The sequence below is a fragment of the Podarcis raffonei genome, chromosome W, assembly GCF_027172205.1.
Source record: "Podarcis raffonei isolate rPodRaf1 chromosome W, rPodRaf1.pri, whole genome shotgun sequence".
In the NCBI taxonomy this organism is placed as follows: Eukaryota; Metazoa; Chordata; class Lepidosauria; order Squamata; family Lacertidae; genus Podarcis; species Podarcis raffonei.
The window spans coordinates 10,607,248-10,623,353 of record NC_070620.1 but is presented as its reverse complement, the minus strand read 5'-3'; positions in this window follow the sequence as shown (position 1 = coordinate 10,623,353).

Genomic DNA, 16,106 nt, shown 5'->3' with positions numbered 1-16,106 from the left:
TGAAATCAAAAGAGATCTTGAGATATGGTCAAATTTAAAATTTTCATTTATGGTCTGAATATCGGTGGTTAAGATGAATGTATTGCCGAAGATGTTGTTTTTGTTTCAAACCTTACCAATTATTGATAATGTTAGATGTTTTAAAGAAAGGCAGAAGGCGCTGTCTAAATTTTTCTGGCAGGGGAAAAAACCCAGAATTAAATATAAATTACTTACAGGTGTAAAAGAAAGAGGGGGTTTCTCCCTGCCAGATTTGAAGATATATTTTGAAGTTGCTGCCTTTTGCTGGATTAAGGATTGGATTCAATTAGATAATGAAGATGTCTTGGATTTGGAGGGATTGGATAATCGATTTGGATGGCATGCATATTTATGGTATGATAAGATCATAGTGGTTTCAAGAATCATATAATTAGAAAAGTGTTATGGAGTAGATATAAGGATCTCTTAGTACGAAAAACACCCAAATGGATTTCGCCAATGGAAGCACAGGTCCCAAAAAAGTTAAATATGGAAAATAAATGGTTGAGATATTCAGATTTACTGTTCGGGGATTATGAAGGTTTTAAATTAAAACCGTTTGAACAAATAAAAGATAAAGTGAATTGGCTTCAATATTATCAAATTAATGAATTATTTAAGATTGATAAGAGAAATGGTTTTGCAACAGAAAAAACCAAACTGGAAACGGAGTTGTTAGATACCAAAGTTAAGAATATGTCTAAAATGCATAAATTGTTGTTGGAGTGGCATAGTAACATGTTTATAAGGTTGGGTTTTTAAATAATTAAGTTTGTTTGTGTTGTTTATTTGTTTGCTGTTATTTTTTATAGATGTGTTTTTTTTCTCGTTTTTTTTTTCTTTTTTGTTTTTGTTTTAGTTTGTTGTTTGGTTTTGTAATGTTTGTTGCAGTATGTGTTATAATTGTATAAAACTTAATAAAATTATTGGGGGGAGAAAGAACACGAATAAGCTTTCTTTGGGCTTATTTCAAATTGTTTCGTATTTTTGGGGTGTGCATGCATATTCACTCAAAGAAAGCAAAAGACTGTTTTTTTTTAAAAAAAAATAATATTTATTACTTTTACAACAATTTAAACACTTACAAAAAAACAAAGAAAAAACAATGCATTACAATACAAAGACACTACCTAACAGTAAAAACATTAAACTAACAAGACAAAACAAAAACAATGATTTTTAATGTACTGATACAGAAGCAACAGCAGCGGAAGAAGCAGGGGGGCCTGATGTTGAAGCTCTCCTGGGTTGCTGCCAAGTCCTACTGGATCTTAATGTTTTTTCAGCTGTTGGCTGGTCTGTCTTTCCCTTTCCATTTGCCATAACACTTAACAAATTCAAGGTCAGTCCCAAAGTCTCACAGTTTTTTATCTTGTGGCTGGAAATTCCCCTAGCCCAGCTCTTGTAAAGCAACCAATTTCGAGGACTTCCACTAGGGGGAAACAGTTTCTATTTATAATAGTCAATTAGTATCCTCTTTTAAACACAAATCCAAAGTTAGTTTCGATTTTCAGTTACTTTCAGTTACTTTCACTCCTTTTTAGAAACAGCCGGAGACAGTAGAAACAGTGTATTTCTCTTATTTTACTAGCTGTCAAGGAACGTTCTAAGCGCTGTCAATGAACATTCCAAAACGTCAGTCCTGCTAGCAGCCCGTTTCCAGGGTCAGAGCAGCGGTATTTTTACTCTCCTCACTCTCCTCTGCAGGCATATTCAGTCCACAACTCCCCCCCCCTCTTCTCCTGCCACCAAGGGGGGGGGGGTTATACTCTTTACCGATGGAAATTTAGTCTTTTACAAAAGGCTTTCCAAGACTTCAGCCTGCAGCCGTTGCTTCAGTCTATTTACAAATAGGGAAGGCGGACTTCCTGTGTTGAACCTCCCTGTTTCAATATCAAATTAAACTTTTAAAATCCAATTCTCCTGCTTCAGCTCTACTCACGGGTAATTACTTTGAAGTCAAATTTTCCACAGGAAAAAGTCAGTGCTCTCCAGCAACAGCTATGCGGCTTCACTCCGTGGAAAAAGCAGACGACTCGGAGCACCGTGCCGCTCACCCCACTTCGCTCCGGATCCCCGAAACCAGGTTTCCCCGCGAGTAGGGGAGGTGCAAAAGGTGCCCGCCGAATCCCACGTTCACAGGCTTCTCCCGCCTGTGATTTTTTCGGGTCTCCGCCTTCGCCGTGGCGGCCAGACCCAAATTCCTACGGGGAAAATTCCTCCCGATCAGAGGAATTCTGCCATTACTGGAGGCACCAACCCGGAAGTCTCGCAAAAGACTGTTTTTTTGTGTCAATATGCATAGAAAGAAAACGAATAAGCTTATTTCGGGCTTATTTCAAACTGTTGCGTGTTTTTGGGGTGTGCCTACATATTCACACAAAAAACGCAAAAGGAAGTGAAATAAACCGGAAAAAAGAAAAGCATGAGGTTTGGGGGTGAATATGTATAGAAAGCAGGCGAATAAGCTTTCTTTGGGTTTATATAACATTTCGTGTTTTTGGGGCGTGCATGCGTATTCACTCAAAGAAAGCAAAACATTTGTTTTTTGTGTCAATATGCATAGCAAGAAGACAAATAAGCTTATTTGGGGCTTATTTTACTGCGTTGCATGTTTTTTGGGTGTGCATACATATTCACACAAAAAAAACCACACACAAAAGGAAGTGAAATAAACGAAAAAAAAGAAAAGCATGTGTTTTGGGGGTGAATATCCATAGAAAGAAGACAAATAAGCTTATTTCGGGCTTATTTCATTTCGTTTCATGCATTTGGGGTGTGCATGCATAATCACAATAAAAATGGAAAACAAAGTGAAATAAGTCCAAAGAACGCAAAATACGTGTTTTTTAGGTCAATATGCATAGAAAGATGACAAATAAGCTTGGTTTGGGCTTATTACACTGTGTTGCCTGCTTTTTGGTTGTGTATGCATATTTACTCAAAGAAAGCAAAACACTTGTTTTTTGTGTCAATATACACAGAAAGACGTCGAATAAGCTGTGTTTGGGCTTATTTCACTTCGTTTCGTGTTTTTGGGGGTATATGCATATTCACTCAAAAAACGCAAAACAAAGTGAAATAAACCAAAAAAAGAGAAAAGCGTGTGTTTGGGGGATGAAAATACATAGAAAAAAGAAGTAAAAGCTTTGATTCGGCTTATTTCACTTCGTTTCGTGCTTTTTGGGTGTGCATGCGTATTCACTCAAAAAGCGCAAAACAAAGTGAAATAAACCAAAAAAAAGAAAAGCGACTTCCAGAGCAGCGCGCTAGAGAGATGGGTGGAGATCCGCGCTCCTGCAATCTCGAGGCAGACCTGGTGCCAGAGAGGGAGAAATGAGGGACTAGGCGTAAGTTACCTCGACCTCAGGGGGGAACCTGAGGGCGGAAGCCTAAGGCAGCGCAAAAGAAGAGGTTTCCCAGTATTATAGAACAAAGAAACTGAAATAGAAAGACGAGGGGAAGACCTTTGCGCAAAGAGGCAAAACCACTCTCTGGTACAAACGCTCCAATTCCCTGGCACGGCAGCGCTGAACTCTCCTATAAAATAGAGACTGTGAAAAGCAAATGCCTCTCCTGTAAAATAATTGAAGGATAATTGGAAAACCTCTGCCTGTTCAGTGGTGGGTGGGGGAGGCAGGAAGAAAACGCTGAAACAAGGAAACTATAAAGAAAGGAAGAATAAAATAATAATAACACAACAGCCTGATGGGATCAAATAAAATATCAAATTTGAGTGGTGCCAACACATCGCAAAGCTACCAAAGAAGAATATCACTAGTAGAAAGTGAAAGTAACATGGACATGAAGGAAATATTAGCAGCAATGGAAAGAATGGAGAAAAATCTAGGGGGGGAAATAACAGCTTTGGACGGAAATATAAGAATGCTTGATGGGAAGATGGGAAGTATGGGGGCGAAAATAGAAGAGAATTCTAAAGTGATAATGGACGTCTCAACCCAAGTGAACCAACTGACAGTGAAACACCAAAATCTAGATTTAACAGTCCAGGAGACCAAAATAAAAGTACAGAAACAGGTTGAAAGTATGAAAAAGAGCTTGCAAGAACAAAGAGAAATGAAAAGACACCAAGAAAAAAATAAAGAAGAAATAGATGAACTGAGGAAGATCCAGGAAGACACTTGGGATTCCTTGGCCATCTTACAGATGAAACAAAGAGAAATGATTCCTTGAGTGCGCAGTGTCAAAGAAAACCAAGATGAAGACATATTTACAAAATTGACAAAGGCAATAGCAGAATAGCTGGGGGTCCAAGAACAAGAGATGATATTGGACATTGAAAAAATATTTAGAATAAAGGTGGACAAAACCAAAACAAGGAAAGGACCTGGAGACTGCTTGATGTTTTTAAATTCAAGACTGCTTAGAGACAAACTACTATTGAAAGGCAGGACAGATCCACTCTGTATAGAAGGGAGGCAGGTAGAATTTATGAGAGAAATTCCAACACGCCTGTTGAGGCGGAGATACAATTATAGATTCATGTAGTTTCTTGAAACTACATGAGACATTAATGGACTATTTGGATTATAATATAATTATGATGGGAGACATGAATGGAGTGGTCTCTACAAATATGGATAAAGCACCAAGACAGGTGGTTTCCAAGGATGGGAGGCTACCTAAGACTTTTTTTGAAATGACAGATAACATGGACTTGATTGACATTTGGAGAACAAGAAACCCTCTGGAGAGAGAGGGAACTTTCTTCTCCGAAGCAAAACTGACCTGGACCAGAATCGATCAAATCTGGGTAACTAGTGGAATGGCACCTAAGATAAAGAAAGTGGAAATCTGCCCAAAAACTTGCTCCGACCATAACGCCGTAAAGATGGAAATGAACACAACAACAGCTGGCTCCTTCAGATGGAGGATGAATGACTCCCTATTTAGAGATGAAGAGGTGTACAGAAAGGCCCAGAAATCTATTAAGGACTACTTTGAGATAAATCTGAAAACAGAGGTGGAAAAAAGAACAATTTGGGACGCAAGTAAAGCGGTTATGAGAGGATTTTTGATACAGCAGAATACCCTGAAAAAGAAGAGGCAGAATGAAAAGAAAAATAAAATTTTGGAAAAAATAAAAGAAGGTGAAAAGAAACTGAGATCAAAGCCAAAGTCTCATGAAATTTTAAGAGAAATAAAGTACTACCAGAGACAATATATGGAACTGATGAATCAGGAGATAGAATGGAAAATAAAGCTAATGAGACAGAAGACATTTGAATCGGCAGATAAATGTGGGAAACTGCTGGCATGGCAATTGAAGAAAAGACAAAAATTGAATATGGTTACAAGCTTAGAGGTTGAAGGAAAGAGCATTTTTAGGCCAAATGAGATTAGAAACTGTTTTCAGAGTTATTTCAGGAAACTTTATGCACAAGGGCCGGTGGAGGAAAAAGAGATGGAAGAATTTCTTAAAAAGTATGGACTACAAAAAATATCTGATCAAAGTAGAATGATTTTGAACCAGAAAATAACTGAGCAAGAAATAGAGGGAGCCATTCAAAACATGAAATTGGGAAAATCTCCAGGACCAGATGGCCTGACTTCCAGATACTACAAAGCTTTGAAAGACTGGCTGATTCAACCGTTTAAGGAAGTCTGCAATGAAATCTTAGAGGGGAAGAAGGCACCTGAATCGTGGAAAGAAGCTTATATTACACTTATACCAAAATCTGAGAAGGAAAAGAATCAGATTAAGAACTACCGCCCTATATCATTGCTTAACGTGGATTACAAAATTTTTGCAGACATTTTGGCAAAAAGATTGAAGAGGGTTTTGGTGGGTGAGATTCATAAAGACCAGGCTGGCTTTCTCCCAGGAAGACACTTATCTGACAATGTGAGGAATATAATAGACATTATGGAACTACTTGAGAATAACATTAACACTAAGGCAGTATTAATATTTGTGGACGCTGAGAAAGCCTTTGACAATATCTCTTGGAGTTTTATGAAAAAGAATCTCAAAGGAATGGGGGTGGGCCAAGGTTTTGAGAATGGTATAGGTGCAATTTATTCTGAACAAAAAGCAAAACTAATTGTAAATAACGTGGTTACTGAACAAATTGCTATTGAAAAAGGGACACGACAGGGGTGCCCAATATCCCCACTACTTTTTATAACTGTTCTGGAGGTTTTACTAAATATGATCAGAGGTGACCAGCTGGTTAAAGGGATTCAGGTCGGAGCTAAACAATACAAGTTGAAAGCGTTCGCAGATGATCTAGTCTTAACTTTGCAAGAGCCAGACACTAGTACAAAAAAAGTTTTGGAGACAATACAAGCCTTTGGTCGAGTGGCAGGTTTTAAGTTAAATAAACAAAAAACAAAGGTATTGGGAAAGAATCTAACAGTGGAGGAAAGAGAGAGGTTTCAGAGTGAAACTGGATTAATGGTAGCAAATAAGGTGAAATATCTAGGGGTTAATTTAACAACTAAGAATGTGAATCTATTTAAAGACAATTATGAGAAATGCTGGACAGAAATTAAGAAAGATTTGGAAATATGGTCAAATTTGAGACTTTCCTTGTTAGGCCGAATTGCTGTTATTAAGATGAATGTTTTGCCAAGAATGCTGTTTTTGTTTCAAACATTGCAGATTGTGGACAGAATGGACTGTTTCAAGAAGTGGCAGAAAGATATATCGAAATTTGTCTGGCAGGGCAAAAAGCCCAGAATAAAATTTAAGATATTAACTGATGCAAAAGAAAGAGGGGGGTTTGCCCTGCCGGACTTAAAACTTTACTATGAAGCAGCAGCTTTTTGCTGGTTGAAAGATTGGCTACTTCTTGAGAACACAGACATTTTGGACCTAGAAGGGTTTAATAATAGATTTGGTTGGCATGGATATATCTGGTATGACAAGGTAAAAATCCACAAAAGCTTCAAAAATCATATTGTTAGGAAAGCATTATATAATGTTTGGATTCGTTATAAAGATCTGTTGGAAAATAAAACCCCTAGGTGGCTGTCACCAATGGAGGCTAAGGAAGTTAAAAAACTTAATATGGAATCTAAATGGCCAAAATATTGGGAAATTGTAGAACATGAAGGTGGAAATGTGAAATTACAGAGTTATGAGAAACTGAAGTTTAAAGTAAGAGATTGGCTACATTATTACCAGATAAATGAAGTTTTCAAACAGGACAGGAAAATAGGCTTCCAGGTGGAGAAGTCAAAGCTAGAAACAGAATTGTTAGAACCCAATACGAAGAATTTGTCTAGAATGTACAACTTACTGCTGAAATGGAATACACAGGATGAGATGGTTAAATCAGCTATGATTAAATGGGCACAGGACATTGGTCATGACATTATGTTTGCTGACTGGGAACAGTTATGGACCACCGGTATAAAATTTACGGCATGTAATGCCTTAAGAGAGAATATTATGAAAATGATTTATAGGTGGTACATGACCCCAGTCAAGCTTGCAAAAATTTATCATTTGCCCAATAATAAATGTTGGAAATGTAATGAAACTGAAGGTACTTTCTATCACCTTTGGTGGACGTGCCCAAGGATTAAGGCCTTCTGGGAAATGATCTATAATGAAATTAAGAAGGTGCTTAAGTGTACCTTTCACAAAAAACCAGAGGCTTTTCTCCTGGGCATGGTAGGCCAATTGGTGTCAAAGAAAGATAGGATTTTTTTTTATGTATGCTACAACAGCAGCGAGAGTTTTACTAGCAAAGTATTGGAAGACACAAGAACTACCCACACTGGAAGAGTGGCAGACGAAGGTGATCGACTACATGGGACCAGCAGAGATGACGAGCAGAATCCGTGACCAAGGGAAAGAGACGGCGGAAGAAGATTGGAAGAAATTTAAACTTTATCTTAAAAATATTTGCAAAATTACTGAGTGTTAAAATGTCATGGGTAAAGCAGAACAGATTTGCAGCGATAAATGATTGGATAAGAGGAAAGAAAGAGGTTAAAGAAAGGAATTAATAATAAGTTGGATCAGGGGTTGCTGGAAAAAAAGTTCAAAACAGAGATGCAGAAAAGGGGGGCATGGGGAAGTCGCTGAAATTGGGTACATGATAAAATCTATGAAATTATACATGTTTATATGTTTGTTTGTTTGTGTTTGTCTTTTGTATTGTTTTATATTATATGTGGAAAAACCAATAAAAAATTTTATAAAAAAAAAATAAATACAATTATAGATTCATGACATCAGTGCTAAAGAAAAACAAAATAAAGTTCAAATGGGAATTCGCAGAGGGACTGTCATTTACATATAAAGACAGGAGGAGATCCTTCAGATCAGTAGAAGATACAAAAATCTTCTGGAGGAAGTACAGTGGTACCTCGCAAGACAAATGCCTCGCAAGACGGAAAACTCGCAAGACGAAAGGGTTTTTGGTTTTTTGAGTTGCTTCGCAAGACGATTTTCCCTATGGACTTGCTTCGCAAGACGGAAACGTCTTGCAAGTTTGTTTCCTTTTTCTTAAAACCATTAATACAGTTGTGACTTGACTTCGAGGAGCAACTCATAGCACGCGGTGTGCGTCTCCGTAGGGGCAAGAACGCGTGAAGGCGGGTTCTGAGGGAGAGGAAGCTTTGTTTCGGCGACAAATAGCAAGGCGCGCACACTTCCCTCCCCAAAACTCCCAGTTAGGGAGGCCAGGCTCCGGGGCTCTTCGGACGGGGCTCCTTCCTTCTCCACCCCCCCCAGCGCCCCGGCGGTGACAAGAGCGCCTGCCCGGACTCTCTGGCGCTCGCCCTGCGAGGGGCGCCCCCTACCTGCATCTCCGCACTTTCCAACCCCGCGACGTCGACGGCTGCGGCAAGTTTGCCTCTCGGTGTGTGTGTGCGCGAGTGTGTGTTCTCCTCGCCCCGCTCGAGTTAGTCCCGGCGCAGCACAGGCAGCAGGTGAGTGGCCCTTTGGCAGCGCGGAAGGTGCCGGGCCAGGCAAGGTCAGCTCGGGAGCCACCGGGGACGTGCCCCCGCGCTCCTCTCCAACGGGCTGGATGCGCCCCTCTCCGCTCACGCGCTTCTGGCTGGCTGGCCGGCTGCAGCAGCAACAGGGGCAATAGGCATCCACCGTCGCCGACGCTCCCTCCCTCCCTCCTGCCCGCGGCAGGCGGCTGGCTGGCTGGCGCTCTCGCTTTCTTTCGGGCTGCTGCTGCAGAAGGGATTTTGCACCAGACAACTTTTAGGCCGGTAGGAGTTTTGACTACCGCGGCGACAGCAGCAGCAGCAGCAAGACGGCGCCGACTATAGTGCAAAGGGACGGAGCAAGGCAAGCCGAACCGATCCCGGGGGCTCAGGCAGCAACCTCCGCCCCGCCTCCCCCCACGCCCCGTGCCCGCCTCTCCCTCCCAAGCACCCCCATTTTTTGAGGTTTTTGAAGACTTTGGTGATTTTTGAAGCTTTTCCAAAACTTTTCCGAAACCGTGCTTCGCAAGACGAAAAAACTCGCGGAACGAATTAATTTCGTCTTGCGAGGTGAGGCACCACTGTACTGGGAGGAATTGTGAGGAGAAAAACTGGTAGAGTGAAGCAAGAAGGACAAGACCAAAACTTTTATTTCCTTTTCAACGTGACATTAGGACAATAGCATATTCTGGACTTTAACTACATAATAACAGTAAAGTTGTGAGTATTTTAAACAAATAAAGGATTATGAGACTGAAATGTATTTCATGGAGTATTAATAGATTAAGCAGTAAATTTTGGAGAAATCGATTAGAATGTATATTAAAGAAGAAAAAATGGGATGTCATATGCATACAAGAAACACATATATCCAAAACTCATGTAAGGGTGTTAAAAAATACGAGACTAGGACAGGAATATATAGCATCTGCAACGGAAAGAAAGAGGGGAGTGGTCATCTATGTAAATACAATGTTGAAATCCCAAATGTTATTCCAAGATGATGAAGGTAGAGTACTTGGGATAGAAATACAAACAAAAGAAGGAAAAATCATAGTGGTGGGAATATATGCTCCGAATAGCAAAAAGGATGAATTTTTTAGAAAATTGGAAGAGAGATTATAAGATTATGTGGATGAAAATATAGTAATTATGGGAGATTTTAATGGAGTAACATCGATAGAAATGGACAGAACGCAAAGAGAGAAAACGTCAAGTTCAGGTAGATTACCACTCTCCTTTTTCCACTTAATTGAGAATTTTAATTTATATGATGCCTGGAGAACAAAAAACCCAAGTGTTAAAGATATAACCCATTACTCGGAGGCAAAAAAATCTGGGGGACGAATCGACGCAATATGGCTAACAAAAAAGCTGATGTTAAGTTTAGAAAAAGCAGAAATACTAAACAGATCGATATCAGATCATAATCCGGTATCGGTAATGTGAGGGGTGAGGGTGCTGATAAGCTAGTAAAGCAACACTCCGGGCTCTGCGCCATCTCTTCACAAGATTTATTGTTCAGCTTCAAAGCCGTTTACGAGAGATCAAACACATACATCCATACTCAGCTATCCAGATGAGTCATCTGACTTTCGTCTATGACGCTGCCAACAAGCCCATTCTCGGAAATGACGTTTCCTTTTCGTTTTGCCCTGTGAATGGCTGGGTCCTGCTTTAGGTTCCCCCCTGCCAGTTTCCCCTTCTGACGAGGAAGAGACACTGCTGAATGCCGGCTTGGGCTCTCTATATTTGTCTCCCTCCCTCGTGGTTTCCCCTGCAGCCTCCAATTCCCTGACATCCACCCCCTCCTCAAAGGCCCCTCCCCGTTCGGGAGAACCGACCGTACCCAATTCTCCCTCCTCCGGAGTGGTGGGGATGAAACCTAGAAAACTCTCCTCCTCATCATCCGTGGTCTCAAAAACCTCCTGCAAACCCCCATTTCCTCTGGTTCCCCAATAAACGCTTTCCTCGTCTTCCTCCTCCTCTTCCGACGGTAGGAATCCCTCGAACTCCTCTTCATCATCCATCGGCCCGAACACCTGTTGGACAAACCTACCCCTGGGCTTGGGTTTATCAGGGAAGAAATTGTGGAACTCCTCCACTAACCCCTCGTCAGTGAAGCAACCCTCCGGTACCCAGGTATTCTCTGAGCTAGGGGCCCCTTCCCACGCCACCAGATACTCTAACTGTTCCCCACTCCACCAAGAATCCAGTATCTCTGTAACCTCGTTGCACTGCTCCCTCTACTCCATTTCGGGTGGTGGAAGTTCCCCATCCCCACTACCCTGCCTCATGCCCCCTTCCCTGTAGGGGGACAGCAGCGACCTGTGAAATACCGGATGTATCCTCATGCTCTCCGGCAGCGTCAATTTAAATGCTACTGGATTGACCTGCTGGGTCACCTCAAACGGCCCCACCCTCCTAGGTTTGCGCTTCTTACAACCTCCTCTCCAGGGCAACCCTTGTGTGGACAACCACACCCTGTCTCCCACCCGGATGACTTCTCCTGGTCGTCGATGCTTGTCGGCCTCCCTCTTGTAGACCTCCTTAGCCCTGTCCAAGTTCAATTGAAGTTGTAAGTGGATCACCTCCATTTCCTCCGCAAAACGTTCTGCCACAGGCACACTCCACGACTCCTCTCCCCTCCCCGGGAAAGCCCTCGGGTGACGCCCGTGGTTGGCAAAGAATGGAGTCATACCTGGGGACACATTCTCTACGTTGTTGTATGCAAACTCTGCTAGAGCTAGTTTATCCACCCAGTCGTTTTGTCTCTGACTGACATAACACCGCAAATACTGTTGCAAAACAGCATTTGCCCTCTCCGCCTGCCCATTGCTCTCAGGATGTCTCGCCGTGGTGAAACTCACTTCTACTTGCAACAAACTCATGAGTTTGCGCCAGAAACGTGAGGTAAACTGAGTTCCCCTGTCCGAGACCACCCTTGCAGGTACCCCATGTAACCTAAACACATGCTCAACAAACAGCTTGGCTGTTTCTTCCGCCGTCACTGCATGCGAGCAAGCCACAAAATGGCACATTTTGGTTAGTAGGTCCACCACCACCATGATTGCTGTTTTACCCTTTGACTTGGGCAGATCTGTGATGAAGTCCACCGCAACCACCTCCCATGGCTTTCCTGGTGTGGACAAATGTTCCAGCAAACCTGCTGGCGCCGCCCTTTCCCCTTTGGCCCTTTGGCAAGTGTCACACCCTCTCACATATTCCTTTACATCCTCCCTCACCTTGGGCCACCAGAATTCTCTGGTAACTAGCAACATGGTTTTGTGCTGCCCAAAATGCCCCGCCGTGCAGCTGTCGTGGAGCTGTTTAAGGATCCTGCTCCTGAGGGTTTCACCTGGGACATACAAAGCTCCCCTATAGTACAGGAGTCCCCCTTTCACCTCGAAACCACCCTCGACACCCCCTTTTTGCCTTAAATCCTCCATCTTTTGCCTTGCAAAGTCATCCTCTCTGAGCAGCCTCACCAGTTCATCATCTTTCACCAACGCCCCCCACATGTCCACTGTGTTTCTGGGAACATTAATTTAGCGACCGGCAGTCCTTGCTCTCCCAGGTACTCCGTTTTGCAGGACAGCACATTCCCCCTCGCATTCTGTTCCCCTGGCACGTATTCAATTTTAAAGTTAAAGTTGGCAAAAAACTCCACCCAGCGTATCTGCCTCTGGCACAGCACCCGCGCCTTGCGCCAGTACTCCAAGTTCTTGTGGTCCATGCACACCAAAATTTGGTGCCTCGCCCCAATCAGGATATGCCGCCATTGCTTGAAGGCTGCGACAATCGCAAGCAATTCTTTATCGTAGATCGTGTAGTTCTGCTCCGGCTTCTTCAATTTCCACGAGAAAAAAGGCACATGGCCGCCACTCCCTCTTTTCATCCAGCTGCAGCAACACGGCCCCTATCGTGCGGTCCGAAGCATCCGTCTCCACTCGCAGCGGCCGCTCTGGATTGACGTGCAGCAGCTGTTCCTCCGACGCAAACGCCCTCTTAAGCTCCTCGAAACCCCTCTGTGCCTCCTCCGTCCACACAAACTTCTTCTTGACACTAAGGCAGTCTGTTATGGGTGCCGTCAGTTTTGCGAAGCCCTTGATGAATTTTCTGTTAAAATTGCTGAACCCCAGGAAGCGTTGGACGTCCTTCCGGTTCTTTGGGCTCTTCCATTCGACCACCGCCTTGACCTTCTCTGGATCCATGGCCACCCCCTTAGCTGACAGCCGGTAACCCAGGAAATCCACCTCTTTCGCGTGGAACAGACACTTCTCCAACTTCACCCACAAACGGTGCTCCTTGAGTCTACTCAGAACTTGACGTAAATCTTCTACATGCTGTTTCTCGTTGTCTGAGTACACTAGCACATCGTCCAAAAAGCAAACGCAGTTACGGTACAGCAACGGCCCGAGCACGTGATGCATGAAAGCTTGGAAACAGTGACAGGAAACTTCCCGACAGGAGGCTAATTACGTAGGAAACTTTCTGGGCATCGTTAGGGAATTGAGCACTCTCAAGCTCGAGAAAATATATAATCTATGTCTTAAAGTCCAAATAACTTTCCGGTTCGCCAGTAAACTTCTCCACCCACCCAATTCTTTCCTATTCCCCAATAGCCCACCTGTGGCACCACTCTGCGCAGCTCTGCATTCCTCCAGCCGAGATTGCAAGTCTGAAGCCCTCATTTCAAGTCCGGCATTCCGTTTTCTCAGGTCAGCAATTTCCTTCTCCATAGCGTCTGTTTTAAGCCTCTTTTCCACTAGCTATCAGCGAGGTGATGACTCATGCTGTGTGGGGTGAGGGTGCTGATAAGCTAGTAAAGCAACACTCCGGGCTCCGCGCCATCGCTTCACAAGATTTATTGTTCAGCTTCAAAGCCGTTTACGAGAGATCAAACACATACATCCATACTCAGCTATCCAGATGAGTCATCTGACTTTCGTCTATGACGCTGCCAACAAGCCCATTCTCGGAAATGACGTTTCCTTTTCGTTTTGCCCTGTGAATGGCTGGGTCCTGCTTTAGGTTCCCCCCTGCCAGTTTCCCCTTCTGACGAGGAAGAGACACTGCTGAATGCCAGCTTGGGCTCTCTATATTTGTCTTCCTCCCTCGTGGTTTCCCCTGCAGCCTCCAATTCCCTGACAGGTAATAATGAAATTTCAAAATCATACTAAGGGAAGGTGGAGAATGAACGAAGAGGTATGGAGAGACGATCAAAGGGTTAAAAGGGCAAAGGAAATTGTGATGGGATGGTGAGCTGCTTGTGCGTAAAATCCTAGTCCCTCAGAGTTTGGCTAAGTCCACAAACCTCTGTCTGTGACGGAGCTGCTTAAGCATGGCTCCATCAGTCACTCGTTGAATCGGACAGTGGGCGTTTACGGAACTTCTTCCAGCATAAAAGCTCCTTAACGGAAACGCGTCTTCTGGACTCTCGGCGTGACAGTTTCCGGCGAGGAGTGGGTGTCCCTACAGGAGGTCCTGAAACCTCCCCACTGTTCTCGCTTGAAGTGTCTCTGAGCCCTCCCTCTGACTCACTTTCCCTTGGAACTCCACTTCTCCCCCTGCTGGTTCCCTCCCCAGCTGAATGGTCTCTCTCACCCTCCGTGAGCCCTTTCACCTCCTGCGTCTCAGATGGCAGTTCCCTGACATCCACCTCCCCTCCAGGGCCCCCTTCACCCCCTTCCCTCCCCTCCTCTGCGGGAGGCGAGGGAGCAAAACCCCTGAAGGAACCTCCCTCATCTTCCGAAGTTTTGAACACTTCCCTCCACCTGTTGCTGTTTCCGGTTTTCAAGTACTCCTCCTCATCGGAGTCTGTTCCTTCTTCCAACTCCGATTCCCTGAATCCTTCCAGTTACTCCTCATCGTCGGTGGTGCCAAAGTACTCCCTCCGGAACCTCGCTACTGGCTGAGGTTTCCTGGGGAACCTTTGGTGGAACGTTTCGATCAAGATCTCGTCACGGACCTCCTCTGCCGTCACCCAGGTGTTTTCCGACTCCGGTTCCCCTTCCCACGCGACCAAATACTCCACCTGATTACCCTTCCACCTGGAGTCGATGATTTCCGCCACATGGTTGCTGCTTTCCCTTTCTTCTATGGCTGGCCCCCGTGTGGATACCCCTTCACCTTCCCCCCTATATGGTGACAGTAATGACCTGTGGAATACTGGGTGCAGTTTCATGTGGTTCGGTAACCGGAGTCTGAAAGCCACTGGGTTGACCTGTTGGATGACCTCAAATGGTCCCAATCTTTTGGGTCTCAATTTCTTGCAACCCCCCTTGAACGGCAACCCTTGGGTTGATAGCCAGACCTGACTCCCCACCCTAATGGTTTCACCTTCCCTTCTGCTCTTGTCTGCCTGCCTCTTATATTCTTCTTTGGCCCTTTCTAAGTTGAGTTGGAGTTGACGATGGATCGCTTCCATTTCTTCTACAAAATGTTCAGCGGCCGGGACACTCCATCTCTCCCCTCCTCCCCCTGGAAACGCCCTGGGGTGGCACCCATAATTAGCCAAAAAGGGGCTCATCCCGGTGGACACATTCTCTGCATTATTGTAAGCAAATTCCGCTAGCGCCAACTTTTCGACCCAATCGTTCTCTCTGTCATTGACATAACACCTCAGGTATTGTTGGAGGATACCGTTTGCCCTCTCCGCCCGCCCATTGGTCTCAGGGTGCCTGGCAGTCGAAAAGTTGACCTCTACGTGCAACAAGCTCATAAGTTTCCTCCAGAACCTGGACGTGAACTGTTTCCCTCTGTCGGAGACCACCCTCAAGGGGGCGCCATGCAGCCTAAAAATATGTTCTACAAACAATTTCGCTGTCTCTTCCGCCGTGACTGCATGTGAGCAAGCTACAAAGTGACCCATCTTAGTTAACAGGTCTACTACGACTAGTATGGCGGTTTTCCCCTGGGATTTAGGCAGATCAGTCATAAAATCTATCGATACCGCCTCCCACGGTCGTTCTGGTGTGGGTAACGGTTCTAATAACCCCGCTGGCGCCCGCCTTTCTCCTTTGGCTCTCTGGCATTGGTCACACCTTCTCACATACTCCCGTACATCCTCCCTCACCTTGGGCCACCAAAACTCCCTGGTCACCAACCACATAGTCTTGTGTTGCCCAAAATGCCCCGCTGTGGGGTTGTCGTGCAGCTGTTTGAGTACT